This window comes from Nothoprocta perdicaria, unplaced genomic scaffold (assembly GCF_003342845.1).
Source record: "Nothoprocta perdicaria isolate Ctin4 unplaced genomic scaffold, notPer1 scaffold_60, whole genome shotgun sequence".
NCBI lineage: Eukaryota > Metazoa > Chordata > Aves > Tinamiformes > Tinamidae > Nothoprocta > Nothoprocta perdicaria.
The window spans coordinates 2,096,576-2,117,682 of record NW_020455866.1 but is presented as its reverse complement, the minus strand read 5'-3'; positions in this window follow the sequence as shown (position 1 = coordinate 2,117,682).

The window sequence follows — 21,107 nt, the reverse complement described above, 5'->3', positions numbered from 1 at the left end:
GGCAGAAGGTAGACTGGGAGAATTTTTCTAGCTAATGTTCTTTTCACCAGCCCTATCAGAGAAAGTATTACATCTGCTGATCATTTACTGTTCAATATCTATGAATGTCTGAACTGCATAAGCAATATGCACTTGCAAAAACATTCTGATGTGTAGCAGTTCACCAGAAGACCTCTGAAAGAGTAGTTCCCATCATGTGATAAAGACAGCAGTTGGTGTGAAACCCTTACAAACTCAGATGAAATATTTATAGTGCCAAAAGATATATATGATATATAGTCAAAAAGATYGGTCCTGACAAATCCAAGTATAAATAATTGAATAGTAGAATTACAGATGCCCAATACTTCAARTGTTTTACTTGGAAAGTATGGAATAAACTCATTCCCACTGACCATTATTGTTTTTTTTAATATATATTTTATGTTCTACAATTGACCTTACAATAACTCTAAAGGCTATATGCATATGTGTCCAGAGCAATAGCAGTTGTGGACAAAACTACTAAGTGTTGATAAATGAGGGACATTATTTTAATTAGCTAAATAATTGTTCTTTCTGCTTTAATTTATGGTAAGGTTGATTTTACTGCATTTTCTCAATTTGCAGGAGATAAGGATAGATTTTACTTGCTTTGTGAATTAAAATGGTCACATGCTTTAAAAAATTTAATTCAGTTTTAAGAGTTATTTTCATAGGCATGCATGGATTAAGTATAAAAAATTATGTATACATCATCATAAAAACAAAATTTATTGGCCCTGCCCTGAGGCAACTGCTGGGGAGCAGCTGAAGAGTGCTTCTTTGGCAGAGAAGAAGAGCTTAGAGCCAAGGAGAGGCAAACCAGGAGCCCTGGAGGGCAGTTTGCCTCTTGGTGGCTGGACACCTCGGAGGAGATGATGGCCAGGCCGCAGGCAAGGTCGTGACCAGGGTCAGCCTCAGCCCTGGGAATGCCAGACAAGTGATGAGGCACGTCCTATGTCAAGCCAGAAAAYTAGTTCAGTGAAACAAGGTCAAGAAAAGCCAAGCATAAGGCCAGGCGCAACACATCCGCATTTAAAATCCAGTGGGTGACTATGGTCCTTGCCTGAACTGTGCTGCAGATGTGAGGTGCTTGGCTGACACTTCCAGATCCTGTCTCATCTTCTCCTTTATAATAAGGCAATACATACTGCTCTTTCACCAGAATTTATTTCCGAAAATAAGCTCCTTGTTGTTTTTTGAGTTAATAGTACTACTGTTCCAAAGCACTAACATCCTCCCTCCCCTCCCCGCAAAAAGACATTATGTACTACAAGAAGCCAGGGAACAGAAACTTCGTTTTTACTCCTTATAAATGTGGCCCCACATCAAGTGACAGCCATACTTAGTCTTGAAGAAGTTCTCTCCATCTGTCTGCTGCCCAATGAATCTTTAATCTCTTTCTGTGAACCACTAAATGTTTAATTTAATTTTAAGATACATGTTTCATCTGCAGCTAGTGAATGTTTAATATAGGAATAGTCCTCCTGACAGCAACTACAGCTCAGGAATCCTGCTTTCTTCCTCTTGAGTCCTTAAGGTGAGTGCCTTAGCCTCAAGGTGACCCCACAGTAAGAATATTTTGTGGGGTCCTAGAAGGTATGGGTATGAATTTCCTCAGGAGCCAGAGGGATTTAAAATCATATAAATCAATTGCTGAGTGAGTGTTCTAGCCAAGCTATTACATCAAATGGAGTTGCTATCTCCATTTTTGATATATTGTAAAAGAAAGTACTGTCCACAATTAGACTTTGGGAACAGGCTAATTCTGTCTCATATGCTGAGAGTGTTTTACGAGTGTCTGTCAGCTGGAGCTCTGGAGAGGTTTCTCATAGAAACAAGTTGTTGATATAAAGGAACACACAAATATATTACTTCTGCATCTTGAAAGAGAATAAAGCAGAGTAAATAATTGTTCTGGGTGAAAGAAGATTTTAAACTACGCAAAGGAAAACTTTGCAGAAGTATCTGTCTTCTCTTGATTTGTTTTCCCTCAGGTTAGTTAGTTGATGATTCATGTGATTACTGTTACTTCTCTTCCCTCCACCCCATGCAACTATTAAGAAAATGAAGGATCTCACATATAATAATCAGAGTAATCTCTGTGAGATCTCTCCTATTCTAAAATGTTAATCAAATATATKATTTGATTAAATAAGATGTCAATGAGACATGACAGCAGCTACTTGTTTGATTGCCTTGGGCAGAACAAAAAGTTTTTAACTGTTGGTCTAATATTCTGAATTTTGCAAGCTCTTAGTAGTGACAGACATTTCCTTCAAATGCTGTACTAGTTAAGCTGCTTATTTTCTCTTCTTTTACAGTATGTCTAGTCGATTTTTAAAAAAATTATTTAACAAAGAGATGAGGATGAGAAATGTGTTAGTTGACTGGGCACTGGGCATTCAAAATACAAGAAATAACAAATCAGATTTTCAAGACAGCTTAATATTTGATGTATCATGTTTCCTTGTAGATAGTGCTAGGCAGTGCTCAGTTCTTACCATCAGTAGCAACTTTGTGTCACTTACAATCCTCATGGAAGCAATAGACATTGTAATTATGGATTGATTATCCTGATCAGAAAATGGTTTAAAGGGAACATGTGTTCATTGAATTAACTTACACTGTGAATCCAGAAAAATGTTTTCTGCATTGCAAAGTCCCCATTCTAGTTTCTAAAGGCAGTGAAATATATAAACAATCTTTTGTCACTCATCTCCAGATTTTTTGCTTTCAGTTATTGATATATCCATTCACTTTCCAGCAGTATTTCATTTTAAAGGGACAATTTAGTCTAACTTTCCTCTTAATATTCTGTAGAAAAGAGGAATAAAAAATAAATCTAAAGGTAATATATTGGCAACCCTAGATTATTACAAAGTTGTCTTTATTGAATCTTAGGAATACTTACAACTATATTTCTAAATGTGAGGCTGAGACTATATTTCACATTCTGTTTGTTATTAATAAAATGTCCAGTTTCATTGGTTTATAGTTAATGTCTGATCAGTGATAGGCATTGAAATTGTTGAAAAGAACATTACAAGTCCAGATATAATTGCTAAATTTGGAATGTTTTTACTCAGACTAGAAATTAGTCTTTTTTAAATTTTGCTTCTTAGTATATAAAATTTGAAAGACATGGGTTTCAAATAGATTTTTCTAATTATAAAACATATGGGAGGAATATTTAATGTTAATGCCCATTAACAGAAGAAAACCTACTGTGCTGTGCCAATTAACTGGAGTTTCTTGGGCAGAAATACTTGCTTTCATGTTAAAAGATTTAGAGATATGTTTACAGATGTTATATAAAGTTTTATATATGTGACCTAAAATGACCTAAGATACATAAAAGCACATTTATCACTGCTCAAAGTGAAAACTTTTGAAAGATTTCTAAAACAGCATTAATGAAAACAATTTTCTGGTGATTTAGCTCTCTAATGTCTTTATTTATATTCAAGATCTCTGACTGGAAGGTGTTTACTTACTTCTCACATCACGATTTCAATTAATGGGTTAGAACTTTGTTTAACTGTGAGGTGATTAAAAGGGTTTGTTTCTTTTGTGCAGATAATTTGCAAACATCTTTCATATAAGTAAGTGTAATCATAAATACAATACTTTTATACTGTATGAATAATGAAATGTTTTATGTACTAATGTAGTAAATGTGCTAATGTAATGAATCAGATGATGCAATTGAAGCAACTTAGTATACTTAGTGAAGCAACTTACTTTACTTATACTTATTGAAGCAACTTACTATAYTTAGTATAGTATAGTAAAAAAATGAGAGTACTCTGTATGCACACACACAAAAGTGTGTGCCTTAAGAGAATATTAAAATTAAAAGTCAAACATTCAAAAGTCAAATGTTTATGTATATGAGATATATACAGTGATACATACTGTGATCAAATCAGCCTTTTTTACAAAAATAAAGAGGCTGAGCTCTCTTGGCCATTTTGTATGTGTCATATTCTCAGAGCTTCTTTCTTTGCCCTTTCTGTTACTGAAGTTATTTTTTCCTTTTGAACTGGATGAAATATTTTAATATTATCCTCATACTTTGCTGCTACTTAATGTATTTTTTAAATGGCAAAAGATTAAAAGAGCCCTTTTGGCTTTATGCTTTAACTGCAGTTTAAATTGCCATGAATTAGCAATGCTGTCAAAGAAATTACTCCTAGATATTCTTCCCCACCTTGTCTCCTCATTTTTTTGGCACTAATGTTTGTGCAGTTATGCTAGGAATTTTGTTAAGAAAATAATCCTGATTATTTGTGAGATAAATGATTTGTTTTAAGGTGGAGTGTAGGCTTGACTTGTGTTTTTGATGTTTGAAATTACTTTTATTTTTATTTTAAACTAAAATTATTAAAATTAAATTAAAATTATTTAATTTAAATTTTATTTAAATTTATATTTAAAATTTATTCTGAGATTCAATAGAATCTTTTTTGGGAAAAGCAAAGGATCATTATAGGCGGACAGACAATGACATGCAGGAGAACAGAAGCATATCTGATCTGAAAGCAGCAACATTTAACTTAAATCATTTTTAAAAAGAGTATTTTTAGTTTAAGGTTTGCAAGATGTCTGAGCCAGTCTAATAACTTGGTTTTTTCTACAAAAGGTGGTTCTTTCTATTTGCCTTCATGATTCCTGTCAAGCATCTCTTCCTTTGGTGAACTTTCCAGAACAAAAAGAAGCAGGAAAAAGTACTGATTCTACCTCTAGGAGACCAATGCATTTATACATAGCTTTTATACTGCTCACCTAGGAATTCTCACCCTTACTACTACACTTCTGGTTAATGCCCATTCTTCATAACTCAGCCTTTAAAGGCTTTTCCAGACTTACTGCTTCTCTAAATAGAGCACATACGTCTTGGAGGATGTCTAAATCCTTTGCCATGGGTCAGCAATACCACAACAAAACAAAATAGAACAGGAGACTCCAAGATTTTTGAGGATTTACTATGAAATTTAATTTAATGAATATATATTAATTTAAGAAAAAGAAACTATATCATTTGCCTTCTTTCAGTTTATTGAGTCAAATACTCAGTGCAATCTCACTCAACGCAACCTATTTTTCAAAGATTTACCCCTTTCATAATGTTATCTTAATTCTGTATGTTATGAGTAATGTTTTTTATGACATTGTCAGATGTGTGAGAAAAAATATAAATAGTGTGAGCCCAAGGACTAATCCCTGAGTGAATATAGCACAAATACAACTGTACTTTTATACTGTATGAATAATGAAATGTTTTATGTACTAATGTAGTAAATGTGCTAATGTAATGAATCAGATGATGCAATTGAAGCAACTTAGTATAGTAAAAAAATGAGAAAAAAATCATTTCCCCAAAAGAAGCTTGATGTGCCCCTCAGTGAACAAATTCCAACAAAAGCCCTTAATGGAAATCTATCAAATCTGAAATGACTTCCAGATATAGACCTCTTTCTAAAACTGATCTGCCTGATTCTTCTTAGTGTTTTACCAGCTTGCTCACATGGTCTTCAGCTCAGATTTAGGCAGTCTGGCACACCATTTTAGATCAGGGTAATCCATTCTGGTCATGTTTTTGAGGATAATATAAAACATTTTCTGAGGATAAAACTTTTCAAACAACTGAAACYTACCGTGACAGAGAATTTAATTTCTCTTCTAAGCATTAATTTTGAGATTACCTAGTCATATAACGAATCTCTCTCACTTACAATAGTGCATCAATACAGCTCAGAGAAATTTCATTTCCCTTTTTGGGAAAATATCTAACTTGGGTACTAATGCTAGCATAATTTCTCATTTACAACCTGTGTTTTTTTTTCCTTTATGAAGAATATGAATATTTTTCTAAACTTTCTAAATATTCTTATTAAGTAAATCATAAACATTTATTGTTGGAAAAATCTTTTACAATATAAACCTCCCTCACTTTGTGATTAAACAGGTGTCTCTGACATGAATGGAAAAGTATGTATTATAGAAACTTCACAGGGAAAATTTGTGATATTTACGTATTGATAGAAAATATCAGGCACCTCATTTTCTCATTACAAATTCAATATACCTATTTGTGTCATGGTAATACAATATAAAACTATTTATTGGACATTCTTAAACAGAGGAAACACCATCTGTCTTGTTAGATATAATATCCTACGAAAAAATATGCAACGAATAATTTGTAGAGATTTTATTCCTTATGACTTTGCCAAATAAGAAACATTGTTTTCTACTAGTAATATATAACATGAGAGCAGAAAGACCAAACTGTTAAAAAAAAGACATTTATGTCATAAATGTACAATTTCAAAGATTTCTGGGGAGTGTAAGTGTGAATAAACGTGATAATTTAAGCTCACAGCATTTACTGTGGCACAACAGCACTGAAATTGCATAAATATTGTAGAAAGGGAGGCAAAGGAAATAAAGTGCTGAAGATACAATTAGAAATGTGAATGTTTAGAATAAGAAGCAAAAAACTAGTGTTTTCATGGATACGGGAGGCAATGTTATTTATGACACATTGTGAAACTACAATAGATTATAATTTTGCTTGCAACTATACAATATTTATGAGAATAATTTATTTGTTTAAGATACAAACATTGAAACATGCTACCCAGGGAAGTAGTGGAATCATTGTACTTGGCAGTGTTCAAGAAATGTCTAGATGAGACAGAGACATGATTTAGTTAGGCATGGTGATGATGGATTTACAGTTGGACTTGATAATCTTGAAGATTTTTTCCAACCATTATGATTCTATGGTTCTATGACACAGGGCCTTTGACTTGTCAACAAATTATATCATCTCCATGCACAGTTGAGGTAGGACCTCTTTGCATAACAAGCATGTATCCTTAATACACATTTCATTAATCTGATAATAAAGAAGTAATTAATTTTAAGATCCATTGTGAACCCTTCACATTTCAACAAAATCTTTTCTAACTGGCACAAATATAAAGTCAGTATTAGATTTAACTTAACAAGCTATTTCTGAATTCTGTTTCTCAAGCCATAAGTTTTCACTTGCCTTCACTTACTAGAATGGAAAAGCATAATTTTTCTGCAGAAGAAATGAAATCACTCCTTGAATTCAGTATTGATCTATAATCGACAAAAGAAAGACGATTTCAAACAATGTTTTAAAAGCTAACTTTTAAATTCCTCAACATAGAAATATGCACAAGTACGTGTGTGTGTGTGTGTGTGTTTCTGTCTATAAGAGACTATTGTGGACTGTTTTGTCTCAACATTGTTGCCATATAATTTACAAATTCCTAGCCTCCTATCACTGGGAAGACTACAATATCAGCTCTAAGTGTTTATCTCCATGTAATTTACGAATTCTTGGCCTTGGCATTCTTTCTCTGGGAAGACTGAGATACGAACTCCAGGTCTTTTATTTCCATACAATTAACAACTTCTTGGCCTTGGCATCCTATCCATGGGAAGACTGGGATACTAGCTCAAGGTTTGTTATCTCTACACGATTTACGACTTTGTGGATTAGCTCAAGACCTCAACAATGTTCAGCAGATCCTGACAAGTGGCACTGGTAGTTGAGTGGGTGGGAAGAGGAGCACCAAAGCAAAAAGCTTCAAGAAAGTGGGGGAAATCTTCAAGAACTGGGACAATAAAAGGACTACGTTTTTTCTCCACTGAGGGGAGGTGCGCGCAAAGAGAGAAGCTTCTTTTCTTTCTTCTCTACTCTCTCTACCGAGGCAGAGCCAATGAAACGTAACTGGACTGGTGGTGGTGGTGGTARCTAGTCTTGCTGCATCTCTCCCTCTTTCTGCTTATCTTTCTTCTTCTTTTTGCTTTCCTTTTCTTCTTCTTCTTCTCTCTGTCCTATCGCTATTATGAAAATAGACCTTATAAGGTTGTATGGCATTTGACCTCGTTTGTGTCTTAATCGCGCTCTTGGGATTGTAGTGAAACCTCCCCCGACAGTGGATCGGGACACTGTCTATTTCTATATTTCTATTGGAGGAATGCATAATGAAGGGGGAAATAATTCTGAACATACAGCAGCTCTCTGAAATCCAGAAATATCTGTTGAATGCATTAATATGTGGAATGTGGAACTATGATGGAAGGAGTCAAGGATTAAGACTATAAATCTAGAACAACAGTGCAGATAAGATACATGATGATGCAACTTCTGAGAAGTGTGCTTTAACACAGAGTGGTTTATTTTGAATATGGCTAATCATGAACATTCGTGAAAAAATTTAATTTCCTCCTAGGTGTACATTTGTGGTGAGGTGTATTCAATTCCTTCAGGTTTTATCAGAAAGTTCTCTTTGGTATGTACCTTTGATAACCTGCAAAAAGCATATGAGTTCCTTCTACAAAATAGACTTATCTTGTAAAACTGCTCAAAGTGCTTTGATTTTGCTTGTTTCTCTCCAATGATATGTAAATGAATAGGTATTTTACTTTTTTTTTAACAAAATCAACACATACTTTTCCCTGTCATTACTTTCATAACACAGATAAGATAAACTGAAAGAATAACCTCAAAACACTAAAATATAATATAAACCTATAGAAAATGGGGTGTATAATAGTGTTCCAATATTTTCACTGAAAATATTCCCACTGRAACAAACAATTTGGATAAAATGAATACTAAGCAATAATTCTTGCAGCTGACCCTAACATCCAATATTTATTTGAACAGGGCTGAAGTGAATAGAAGAAAACTACTGAAAAATGGAATAGAGGATAGATTGTCCTTTATAATGGGCCCATAGTGAGAATTTTTCAACCTGTAAGTAATGATTTTAAACTGCATTTGCAGACTTTATGTGTTACAATCTTTTTAAATGCATTTCTCTTCACAACAAGCTGCAGCATTTGCTAGGTATAGGCATGTTATTGTACAATGTCAGATGATTTTATCAGCTATTCATGGTTCTTCACATAGCTACATCATTAAATTGTGTAGTCGTTTTAGTTAAATGGAGGTGAAAAAATGTATTCACTTCTCCTGTTCTACTCCTTAGATTTTATATTTGATTAACTCGGACAGTTAGTAAGTTCACATCTTCTAGTGCCCTTGGGAGACTTGTGAGTGTTTATATTTACAGTTGGTATTCTGTCATCCTCTCCACATTATTTGTCTGTGTTTGTTTCCAATCCTGTGAGCTGTGAGCTTAACAGGCTGCAAAATTGCAAAATGACATGTCCCAAGAGCCAAGTCAGGACTCAGTTCAAATTTGTCCATGTCAAAATCTTTAAGCGGAAAGCAGTTTGATATAYGTACAGCTTTCTATTTTAGATTATACTGTAGTGAAATGTTTGGGTTGTCACTGAATCACACTAAGCAGTTCAAAAATGTGAATAATGAGTATATTGAATTACTTATTCTTAAATCAAAATCAAAAGCATTTTTCTGTTTGAGGATGAATGAGCATGTCCTTACTGTCTTTGTCTTAAATTTTCCCTTAATGGTTATTTCCAAAAAGTTCCTTTTGACTATGCATTTTACAAATAGTGTTCATGGTCATTTCATCGAGAAATGTCTTCATAAATGACTGATTTTATTGAGTAAAAATAGTAAAAACTTTCCTAGTGTGAGTTTTTTGCGTGAATACCTATTCCTATTTTTTTATTATTATTTCAAAACTCTGAGTAACTACATTGAAAACTGTTGCATGGTTAAAAGACCTATATTTTAATTTGTTACACTTGTTTATGAAAATTAAGGATGTATCAAAGCTATGTGATAGATGACAAGTATATCTAGCCAAGAGTTTAAGTTCTGTGAGCTGATCTCAAAACCTTAGTGATAGGGATGGGCTTTTCACTTGATCAGTATGACAGGTTACATCATAGTTTTCTTAGAGTTTTAGATTGATAAAAGCTCCTCCAGCTACTGATAACTGAGAATTTGATGACATTTTTTTTCTTGATTTGTAAGAAAACTTATAACAAGGCAAAAAAAAGACCTTGTTTGATGTTTAGAAATATACTTCCAACAATCAGTGATTTGATGAAAGATTATATTATACCCAAAAAGACGACTAATATGTATTAGATGCTCTATAATAAATAAAACACAATAAAAATACTCCCTCTCATGATGATTTTTTTCCCTGTCATCTAGTAAAAAGCAGAGAAGTAGCAACATATAGCTCTTCCTTCTGACCTTACTTTTCAGCAAGAGCCATTCAACCAGGATGATAATGATAGCATAGGAAAAGAAGAATAAAATAGAGAAAAATCATAAAGCAAAAGTAGCAAATGTCAAACTGACAAGGCTTTTATGTATCACTAAGCCCACAGAGGAAAAATGTCTTGTCTTACTAAATCTGTCTCTTTTACTACAGCACATATCTCTCTAGAGCCCTGACTGCTGCTACATACTGGACTAGCAGAGCAACCCAACTGTAAATCTACCGTTAACTGAAATTGTTCTTTGCAAATGAAAATTACTTCGGATTGGAAAGAGTGATAGGTGTGCTATCAAATAATCTAATAAAATGTATTCATTTCTTTTGTTTACTAGCCAAAAKTTTCTGGGAAGTAGCTTCATAGAAAGCAAGCATAGCCCAGTCTCTAATCTTCAACTGAGAAATCAATTATAGTCACTCATTATGCAAAATATGTTGTATTTTAAGATACCTTGTCTTAGTGAGACCATCATATTATTTCATTTCCAAATATAAAATATAAAAGTATATGTAAAGTGCCACCACTCTATTATGTAAAGGTCATAGAATATAGTTTCACTGAAATATGGACTTGAATGTCGTACCCTATCAATGTAATTCCAGGTTTACAAAATTCACAGTTACACAAGTAAATATACCAGGACGTTAAATAACATCCAATTTAACATTCCATCTCATGGACTCTGTGATATTGGAAAACTAGCCTCACGGTAGCCCTTCTCTATATTCATCAAAAAGATGTTTGTACGTTCAGAGAAATATTTTGTACATTATTTCATCAGTAATATTCTCAATATGACAATATTCCAAATGTGAGCAGAAGATATATTTTTGTGGAAACAAGCTCAATGAGAATATAAACAATATCTGAAAATTGCATGGCACATTTATTTTTGTATCTAAAAAACCTACCAGACTCAGGTGTGTACTTAAATATAATGTTCTCCTGGAAACCTTTCATTCATACTGAAGCAAAAAATACACAGGAAAGTAATCTCATAAGGAGTTTGGCTGCATGTTTTCCTCTAAAATAAAACTGAATATATATTTGCAATTTCCCATAAAGCTGGTGTTGCCTAATTCTGAATATTCTGCATTCATTTATATAAGTGGAAACTGGTATGATACCTACTTAAAGCATCACATTTTGCTTTTTTTTCTCTTTTTTTAAAATGAGATTATTCACTTTGGTGGAAAAGGAGAAAGAAATCCTATAAATCTGATGGTGGAGAGGTATTAGAAACTCATCTTCCATTTCACGGAGAAATATTTTATGAGAAAGGATAATAGAATGTGTTAGATGGCCAAGCATGAGGAGAAACTTTTGTTGCTAGCTCAGTAGATGACATGTCTTAAAGCTCACTTCATATTTTATAAAAGAACTTGACCAAACAATATATCCATTTTGTCTCTTCAAAACAGAAGTGTAACTGCCTGGTGTATCTTTTTCTTCAGCATTTATGGAAGTGGAAAGGAATGCTTAAAATGAGACCTTAAGAAAAACTGTACATTGTCTTTGAACTTTTGGGTCTTCTCTGGTCTGGTTTCTTCTTTTGCTTTTACTCTAATCCTGTTTTTTGCTCTGCGTTGCAGGATTCAAAGGCAGCCTTTCATTCAGTAAAACACAACAGAAAATCCCCAAATGTTTTTTCCTCTTTTTCATACTACTATCACATGATTCTTATTGGCATTTCATCTCCAAATAAATTTAGATGTTGACAAATAACTAGTCAAATCTCTAGACTAAACAAAATGATTTCCAGAAATGTGAATATTTCCTATCAGAACTCTCAAAAATGTCTTTAGAACCAGAGATATATTTAAATTAGTAGATAAATATGTTTTTAGATAATATATAAATCAACATCTTTTCATATAAATGTAAAAACAGAACAATGTCTGTTGTAACTATTGTTGTAACTAACCATGTCTGTTGTCACTATTGTAAAAGAATATGCACATATTCTTGAAAACATGTAGACTTCTTCTTTAATGATAAAAGAAAAGTTGACATATGGCAGTAATAGACATTTCATCTTTATTTTAAAGGAAAATGTAGTCTTTTTTTTTTTTTTTAATAGATGTATGTAGCTATTCTAACAGGTCTCTTTTATAAACTCTAGTATCAAATGTCTTCCCTTTTTCCTGTTTTTGTGAACTACTCTTTGAGTTTGAGGCTGTTGCTTATTCACTTTTTAAGAGACGTTTTGAAAATAACTCATTTACTTGGACTTTCATGTCACAACTTGCCTAAGTTTCAGGCTTTGTTCTCTTTCTAAAATAAACTGTCATGAAATAAATTCATTCTCAGTAGACCTTTATCACAGCATCAGAAATAAATTGAATCCTGCTAAATATGTATAATTGAATTAAAATTCTACAAGCTATTTTTATGAGTCAAATGCTTCATATATATCATTCCTGTTTTCTTCCCTGTTTATTCACTGGAACACACTCAGTAAACATAACTCTACTTTTACAAATATCTTTTCAAGTTTTGCCTTATGAGACAATCCATTTTTACCAGATTACCTGATAACAGGAAATTTCCTCAACTTTTTAACTTTTTTTTTCCCCTGAAACAGGGAAAAGCTCCCAAACCCCTAATGCAGTGCAATTGTCCAGAAAGTATTGTGTGTCTTTGGCTGCTACAGACTTTGGTAAAAATTGAAACAAACTATGAGGTGCTTTTACATTGACTAACTGCCGCTGAGTATAGCTATTCTGCCAGATTTCCTTTTCTATTATAGGAAGCATATTTAATTTGTCGTTCTTTTTTCAGGGAAATGTTGGTGGATAGTGTTGAGAAGTGAATCTGCGTTGTTCTGAATTCAGAGCATTTGTTTCTCTATTTACTACAGGAGAGCCCAAGGACATTAACATCTGTATGTTGAAAAGTACCTCACTAAAAATGCCCATCACTTCATATAAAAAATGGAAATTAATTTGCTTTCCTTTTTAATGTTGGTGAAAAGAAAGAAAAAAAAAACTATGAACATATTTTTGATTTAATAAAGTTCTTAAATACCCGTACATCTTCRCGGAATTAGACATGGGAGTACAGGGTTTTTTTCGCTCTTCTGAAAGAAAATTTCACCACAAAATTTTATCATGAGAATTCTCAATTAGAACTGAGAATTTTTTTCAGAAACTGACTGAATCACCACTGGCCAAACATACAGTTTAGAAATATGAAGTTTAAATAATTCTCTTAGGAAATTTAATTTGATTATTCTCTTAGAAAATTTAGCTCTTGGAAAATTTAGTTTGTAATTATTGTTAACTAATGATCATCTATATCTTTATATTCTTAACAAGTATATTCAAGAAGAATAAACTGTATATTCACCAAAAAAAGACTACAGATTTCCTCTGAAAGGGTGGATGTTGCCCTGATTCAGTCAGGAAAAGGGAGTTGGCCTGTTGGAAGGGACAGCAGATCATGTGGAATCATTCAGAACAGTGGGAACATGTACTTTGGGGTCCACATATTGTTCCTGAAAATCTTGAACAGAGAAACAGGACAGTCTCATATTCATCTTCTGACAGTACAGGAAGTAGTTTATGCCTTGCGCAGAAATAGGTGACTTAATGACATGATTTGACAAAGTAGCCATATGGTGCAATTAATCCCTGTCTACTTTGACTAGGTTAGCTATGTTGACGTTTCAGTAGTGAAATTTTACTACTGAAAATCATGTTTACCGTGTTGTTTCACATTAATTTAATTTTGCTATATTTTCATAATCTGGGAAATAGACCATAGAAAATAGACTTTTAGAAATACAGTTAGAGAGATGTTAATAATGTATATTCTCCTTCTCATCTCATTTTTATCTTGAGTAAAATATGTATTAAATCAATTTCTCTACTGAAYCTATCCAATCCATACAAGTCAAGGGACACAGGAAAAAGCCCTTTGCTCTCAAGGGCGCTAAGGGAGGAGAGTTTGAGGAACAAAATAGTCATTTGCTGATTAAAAGACATCAAGACATCCTCATTTTTCCTGAGGAACTTTTGTGTTTGTTTGTTTTGTTTGTTTTGCTTCCCACTTACTGTACCTGCCAATTCTGTTTTTGCAGGAGTCACCTAAGCACATATTTAGCAGTTATCTACTATGCTGGCCTTTACTTACTTGGGTGCTAGTCTGACACACTGTTTTCCTGTTGCTTTTGAAAAGATAGTTTTAAGATTTAGCAGAGGGATAACAGTGAGGACAGATGCTCTTTGCCATTTGGAATATATTTCAAATGTCTCAATTTTTGCAACTTTCAAGTGTTTCATTTTATAACCTTATTGCAAAAGCTGCATTAAGCCACAACTGTTGTTCAAAGTATACTTTTCTAGTGCTGTGCTGTAAGACAGYGACATTAGCCTGGGGGTAACCAAAGAGGCAGTGTTTAGTTCCTCATTCTGTTTCCTTTCTGGTATTATGTATTAGATTAACCTCTCAAAAAGTATTCTTTCAAAGGATTAAAGAGTAGAAGAAGAAATGATCAATTCAATTTGGAGAATAGAAATTTCTAAACTGTGCTATGTCTGCTGTGAATATTTGTCTTTAAGAGAGACGGAGTGGCAGGGGGAAATCAGTTGGAAACATTATGACCTCTTTCATAGTTTTTTTTTTTTTTCTGAGACGAGTACCTGTCCTGACAGGGCGCTAATCTATTCCACTGTAGACACTACATCTGTATTTTCCTGCACTGTGTAGAATATTGTTAGGCTAGGGAAACAAGACTGGTATCAAACTTACAGTTTTTGAATATCATGGTAGAATCTCTGTGGCTCTGAATATGATGAGATTTTGATTTTAGACTTTGTTTCTGTTTGTGTTTCTGTATATTGAACCATAGATAAGTGTGTCTACAGACATAACTATGGACAAGCCTGGATGGTGTATGGAAATAGGTGGATTTTCAAAGCACAATGTGTCCCATTAGACAATGCTTATTGAGACCTGATTTCTATGTTTTTACCTTTTTTTTTTTTTTTTTTTTGTGAATATGGAAAGTTTATAATAATTTTATCTACCCTTCTCAGTATTTGTAAAGCAAGTATATTATTTACTTACTGTACTTCAAAAGAATGTTGTCTACTGATTCTTTCATTCACTGATGCTTTTAAAATACTTTAAGAAATTAAAAGAAACATAGAATAAAGAAGAAAACAGCAACTCCCCTAGGTATATACTCAAATACAAGTGACCAGAGTTGACAGTGGTTAGAGATGAGCAGCTGATCTCGAGAAGTAACTCCACCTAGGAGTCTGTGGAGGGAGGGACTCAAACTCAGCAGAGTTGATTTGACTCAGTTCACCCACCTAAACTGATTTATAGACACTGATTTCTTTCATTTGCTTTAAGGCAATAGCTCTATTCCTTCAGAGAATTAAACAGTTTAATCATTACTTCAGCATGTCATGTTTGTCAGGCCTAGTCAAGGTTTTGAGATCTTTTACAGGAGCATATCTATTCCCTGAAGCTCCTACTTCTCCATTTTGTTTCCAAAAGTGGTAGATTACTTGGTAGGTTACTGGTAAAAACAAAGCAATTTTCTTTCTTTCTCTCTTTTTTTCTCTTTTCCTTTTTCCTTTTCTTTTTCTTTTCTTTCTTTTTTTTTTTCCTTTTCCTCCCCTCCACTCTGCTTCCTGTGGAATTTAGAATATCTAGTTAAGAGCTGTATATAAAGCAGGTTCCTTGGTGTGAAGAAGCCTGCTGAAGTCTTTCTATTCCCATAGCCGATATTAGCCAGCTTGTATTTACACAAGATAATCACCAGACTTCTGCTTCTTCTTTTGACTGATGACATGCTAGCAAGAAAACAGACTATTGTCAAGGTTAAAGTATGGAAATCCTCATATATTCATCATGTCATTGTTCTCATTCTTACTATGAAAGCAGCTAGCAAGAAAAGTAAATAAATGTGCAAAAAAAAATACACTAACGAAATTATACTCCTCTACAAGTATTTTAAAATTAGACTCACTCTGCACGTTGTTAGCACAGAAAATAAGGGAGATCTAAAGTGATAAATCCTTAACTCAAATAAAAGAATTATCCAGAGTTCATAACAAAACTATTCCCTGGTTTCAGCCTTTAGAACTAGAGTCTTCCTTCATGGGAGCAGATCGCTCATGCTTGCTCACAGTGATGATTTAGGTACTGACCTTAGAAGCATCTGATCTCTGTCAAGAGTAGACAGAAAACACTGAACTTAATTAGGAATAAGATTATTTTATCTTTTTAAAATATATACAGCATTTGAATCCTATTTCTAATACTAACTCAACATTTACAGTTGAGTTACTCTTAACTTCCATTTAATATGGAAGAGAAAAATTCCAAACAGTTCCAGAAGTGTTAGATTTGACTGATAGGGATGTTCTGCATTATCCTCTACATTTTTTTTTAACTTAGGGCCACATTAATATTCATAGAACATTTGTAAAATATATAATGTTTACAGCCAAATCTTTCTGAGTTCCTCTTGTGAATGGTTGTGCTGAGGATGAGCAAGAGCTATAAAGTTTTTTAATTGCCTCAGGATCCTTTGAAATAGAGTCACAAAATTAGCATTACCTACTTAACTATCCATTGCTAGAACACAATTGCTTTGGAACAGATTGCAATATTCCTCACTGGGAGATCCGTCTATAGGATGAGCAAGCAAAAAATTAACTTCAAGAGAACTGTCCACTATCCTCCAAATGACTGTTATTTATGGTGGGAAGGGATACACCCACACTGATTTTCAGCATGCAGATGGAAGATGCATAATAACTTCCAAGAATCAAGCAGTGGTGAGCAGCAGAATGGGAGTTGAGCTGCATAAATTCTGAGCAGACACTAAAACTGACACGACTTCTTCTTTCTCTTCATTAGTTTTTATCTTATAATAAAGCAGATGAAAAGAGTGATAAATGTTCAGTCACAGTTAATATCTTGTACTTGATACATCATTATTTTAAATATATAAGAGATTTTCATGAAAGCAGTTCATCATGTGGATTGCTTTTGCGCATTCCTTGTTCTTGATTTAAGCTAAGCCCTGACTTTCTAAGTGACTTTCTCTTTAAAGTCTACTGCAAGTGAAATGTTTCTGTCCTGGGTTTATGCCAGATGATGGCATTTTTCTTACATTCTTGAAAAATAAAAGAAAAGCTAAGATATGCTTTATCTTAGCAGAGCAGAATCTCAGSTCTGATAAGCCATCAACTTTAACTGGACCTTTCTTTAATGGAAGATGATGTCTATGTTTTGCGTGATTGCTGGCTCTCAGGTGCCTCACTTGTTACTTTTTTTTTTATTTGCTTGTTAGTTTGTTGTAATCCATACCTCCACATTAGCTATATTATGTAAATGATGATAATGGTGATCTTAACATTTAAATTGAGAAAAATTAAGTGTGAAATTAGAAACAGGAAATAGATGTGAACACATCAAAAAGGTGTCTATAGTAAATTTTAAGCAAGCAAAGGCAGACAGTAATATGATAAGAAAAAGAGTTAGTAACCAGAGCCATTTTTCAGACACTACCTTTCTTTTCAGTAGACATAGCAGTAGTTTAATCAGTTACCCAGCAATGTTATCACAAGACTGAAAGAAAAGAAGGAAGCAGAATAGCAGTGTGTTGGTTGAGAAAGATATCCCACTGTCTTTCATTACTTGCCTGTTTAAGTTGTTAGAAATTGTTTGGAATTGTACAATTGGTAGTTTATTTATCGAGCTAGCTTGATTCAGTGATACTGATTTTCTGACCACTGGTGTATAAACTGCAGCCCAGGAGACAAAACAGAAAGCTCTAGGTAGCCCTGAMGAGAACTATTTTCATCTACAAAAGAAGTTCCACATGATTTTGATCTTCAAAATAAATGTTAGCTACAAGCTCTTGCTGCGTATGTCATTTATAAAAAGATAGGACAGAAGTCAATTTTGTCTTCATAGAAAATATATAGAAATGCAGGTGGAAGGTCTGCAAACAATCACAATATGTAGCAAAAAGAATCTTTTAAGCTATTGTTTATGTCAAAGACATGAGTAAATAGGTGATGGTTTGAAGATTACAGAGCCTGAACAGACGTTCAGAAATCCTTGTACCAGTATTGCCATGCTACATAACCCATTTGTCTGGCATGCCAAATCAGCTGAAATGTCAAATGTGTTCAGACAGACAACTTCAATGCACGCTGAAACATGTTGGGGGCAACTATGTTTTGTGTATGTGTGTTTTTTCTCTTTTAAATATGACTAAACAATGTCTATCTTTCTTATTTCACCTTTTAGTTTGAGGACAAACACTAGAAAACGTTGGAGCAGGACAGAAATACATTATTCGAAAAGGCATAGTAGAATAAGGAAGACTTTTACCTCCCAAGGTGAAAGGCAAAAATAGAAACTTCTACAGTAAAAATAAAATGTGAGAAAAGTCCCATGGCAATGACTCAAAAAGGTCTAATTTCATTAAAGTTTACAAGCACATCCTTGACATGGACTATCTATTCTAATTCAGCTTTTTGAAAGAAAATGTTTCAGCATTGAAACAAATGTATTGAAAAAAATGTATTTTATTTCTTTAAATACACTAAATTTTAATCTGTGAGATGTCAACATACTTGCATTGGTTGACTAAGAAAGCCAAAGGACATTCTGTAAATGAAAACACTTAAAAAATATAATCCTTGAACTAGAGAGAAACAACCATCCTTCCCCTTTTCCATATTAAAATAAAATGTTGACCTTATGCTTTGCCTTGCAAAGATAAGCCTGTTAACATATGCACAGAATTTTCTTAGGCTTTATACAATATAAAAACTTTTAATTATCACTCCTTCAAGTACTTAAAAATGAATACGCTGCTTAAGAGGCTATGCATAAACATCAGTATTACTGTTACATACATACATTTCCACAAGTGTCTAAAATGAGCACAGTTTCTTTCTTTCTTGTGCTCTTCAAGGGGGAAAAAAAAAAAAAAAAGGAGTCATAATGCTGCTGTTTCGATAAGACACTGAGACTTATTTCCATAGGGCACTGAGACTCTGTAGTAGAAACTGTTTCTCCCTTTGACAGTGGGTATCATCGCCTCTGTCACTTTCATTTCCCTGACATCAGCATCTCCTGGTTTTCCCCTTAACACCGTTTTTCTTCTCATGTTCTACCCCTCCCCTTTTCCTTCTGTTGCTTAATGTGAAGAGCCCATATCAAACCCTTATTCTCAAGAAAGGAAAATTCATTTTTACTTATACTACTGAGTCACATAAAACAGGAACAATTGACTCTGGAGGAGTGTTAATATTAAGAGCTGAAATGCAGTTAAAGTAGATTGGAAATCTAGCTTCAGTAATACAACCCTCACAAAGTACATTGCAAAGTTCCGTTCTGCACTGTCCTCCTGTGCATTGACATTATGCACTATTCGGCACCCTTCACCTCATCTGTGTGTGATTTCTCAGCCATAGTTCTAATGTATTTTCTATTGATTTTGTTCTGTAAGAGGGAAGATGCTGGATGACCTCTGGTGTAAAGGGGTTACTCAGTATTGGGCTCACCTCACATCCAGGCATATTATCTTTTATTTTTAAATAATATATCTGTTAAAGCTATTTAGCCTTAAATTAAAATCAATCTTCTTAAAAATCAATCTTGTAGACTGTCTGCATAATTATCTGCATGTTTGTTTTGTGCTTGTAAATGCATATTAACTAAACTTCTAACAAAACCAATTAGTATATATTTATGAGATATTTACTTGGCACAATTAAAAAGCAGTTCAGTTTCAGARGGAGGTATGAGTCACTTTTGAAAAGGCAGCACTTAATAAGTGATGAGGCTCACTGTAATGAGAATTTTGTGCAGGGCAAAATTACTACTACTTGTTATTTTGTATTGTACTGTTTATTTTTTGTCTCCAGAAAGATGCATTTCACTCGCAGCTAAATGACTATGTTAAAAAAATGAACAGGTACTTTTGTTCTGAGATACACTTTCAGCATTCATACTGTAGTCACTGGGATTTCATTACACTATCAGGAGAAGTGATAACTAAATTAACACAAACAATAATCTCTTCAGTGCCAGTGCTGCTTTATTCTCTGCCATCATTTCCTCCTTTTTGCTGCATATCTGGAATATTTGCATCACAATTGTTGAAAGTCTCCTTGGCTCTGCAACTCTACACTGTGAGCTGAGTTGTATCAATGGCAAACCTCTCAGGTTGACAGTACTTTTTTGTATTCATACCTAATGGCTCTGTAATGCTTTGTGATCAGAGCAATGAGAAAAGATGGGTATGGAAATACTGTCTTTTGTTGTCCCCTCCCTCCCATTTGGGCTGTCTAATAATCCATGCTCCAAAATATCAGCTGAAACAAGAAAGAGTCAGCAGACTGAATACTTACTGCTCTGGGTATTATGAACATGTCTGGGAGAAGAGATGCATAGTAAAGCTTTCTCTAGGTAGCAAATTATTGAAATGCCACAAGATGAAACAGGCAAGATAAACTTATTGCTGAATATAATAATGTTCCATCTGCCAACAATGAGAGCATTTGTTATCTGCACCTTTTCCTTATACAAGGACTTTGCAGCAGCTTTGATATTGTTATTATTCTATCCTAAATACATTTTACATAAGCAATTATTAATAGCTGTTTTCTAAGAAGTAAACTTGAGCATCACAGCCATTTTATGCAAACCTGGTGAGCATATTTACATATTTATATTTATATATACATGTCTCAGGAAAACAGCATGTCACACTGCCTTTTTATAGGAGTCATATATGCTTAATATCTCTTTCWTCCCCCTTCTAAACTTCATTTTTTTCCCATTTTTCATTGTAAACTACAGTGTTATTTATACAATTTTTAATAGTGAGA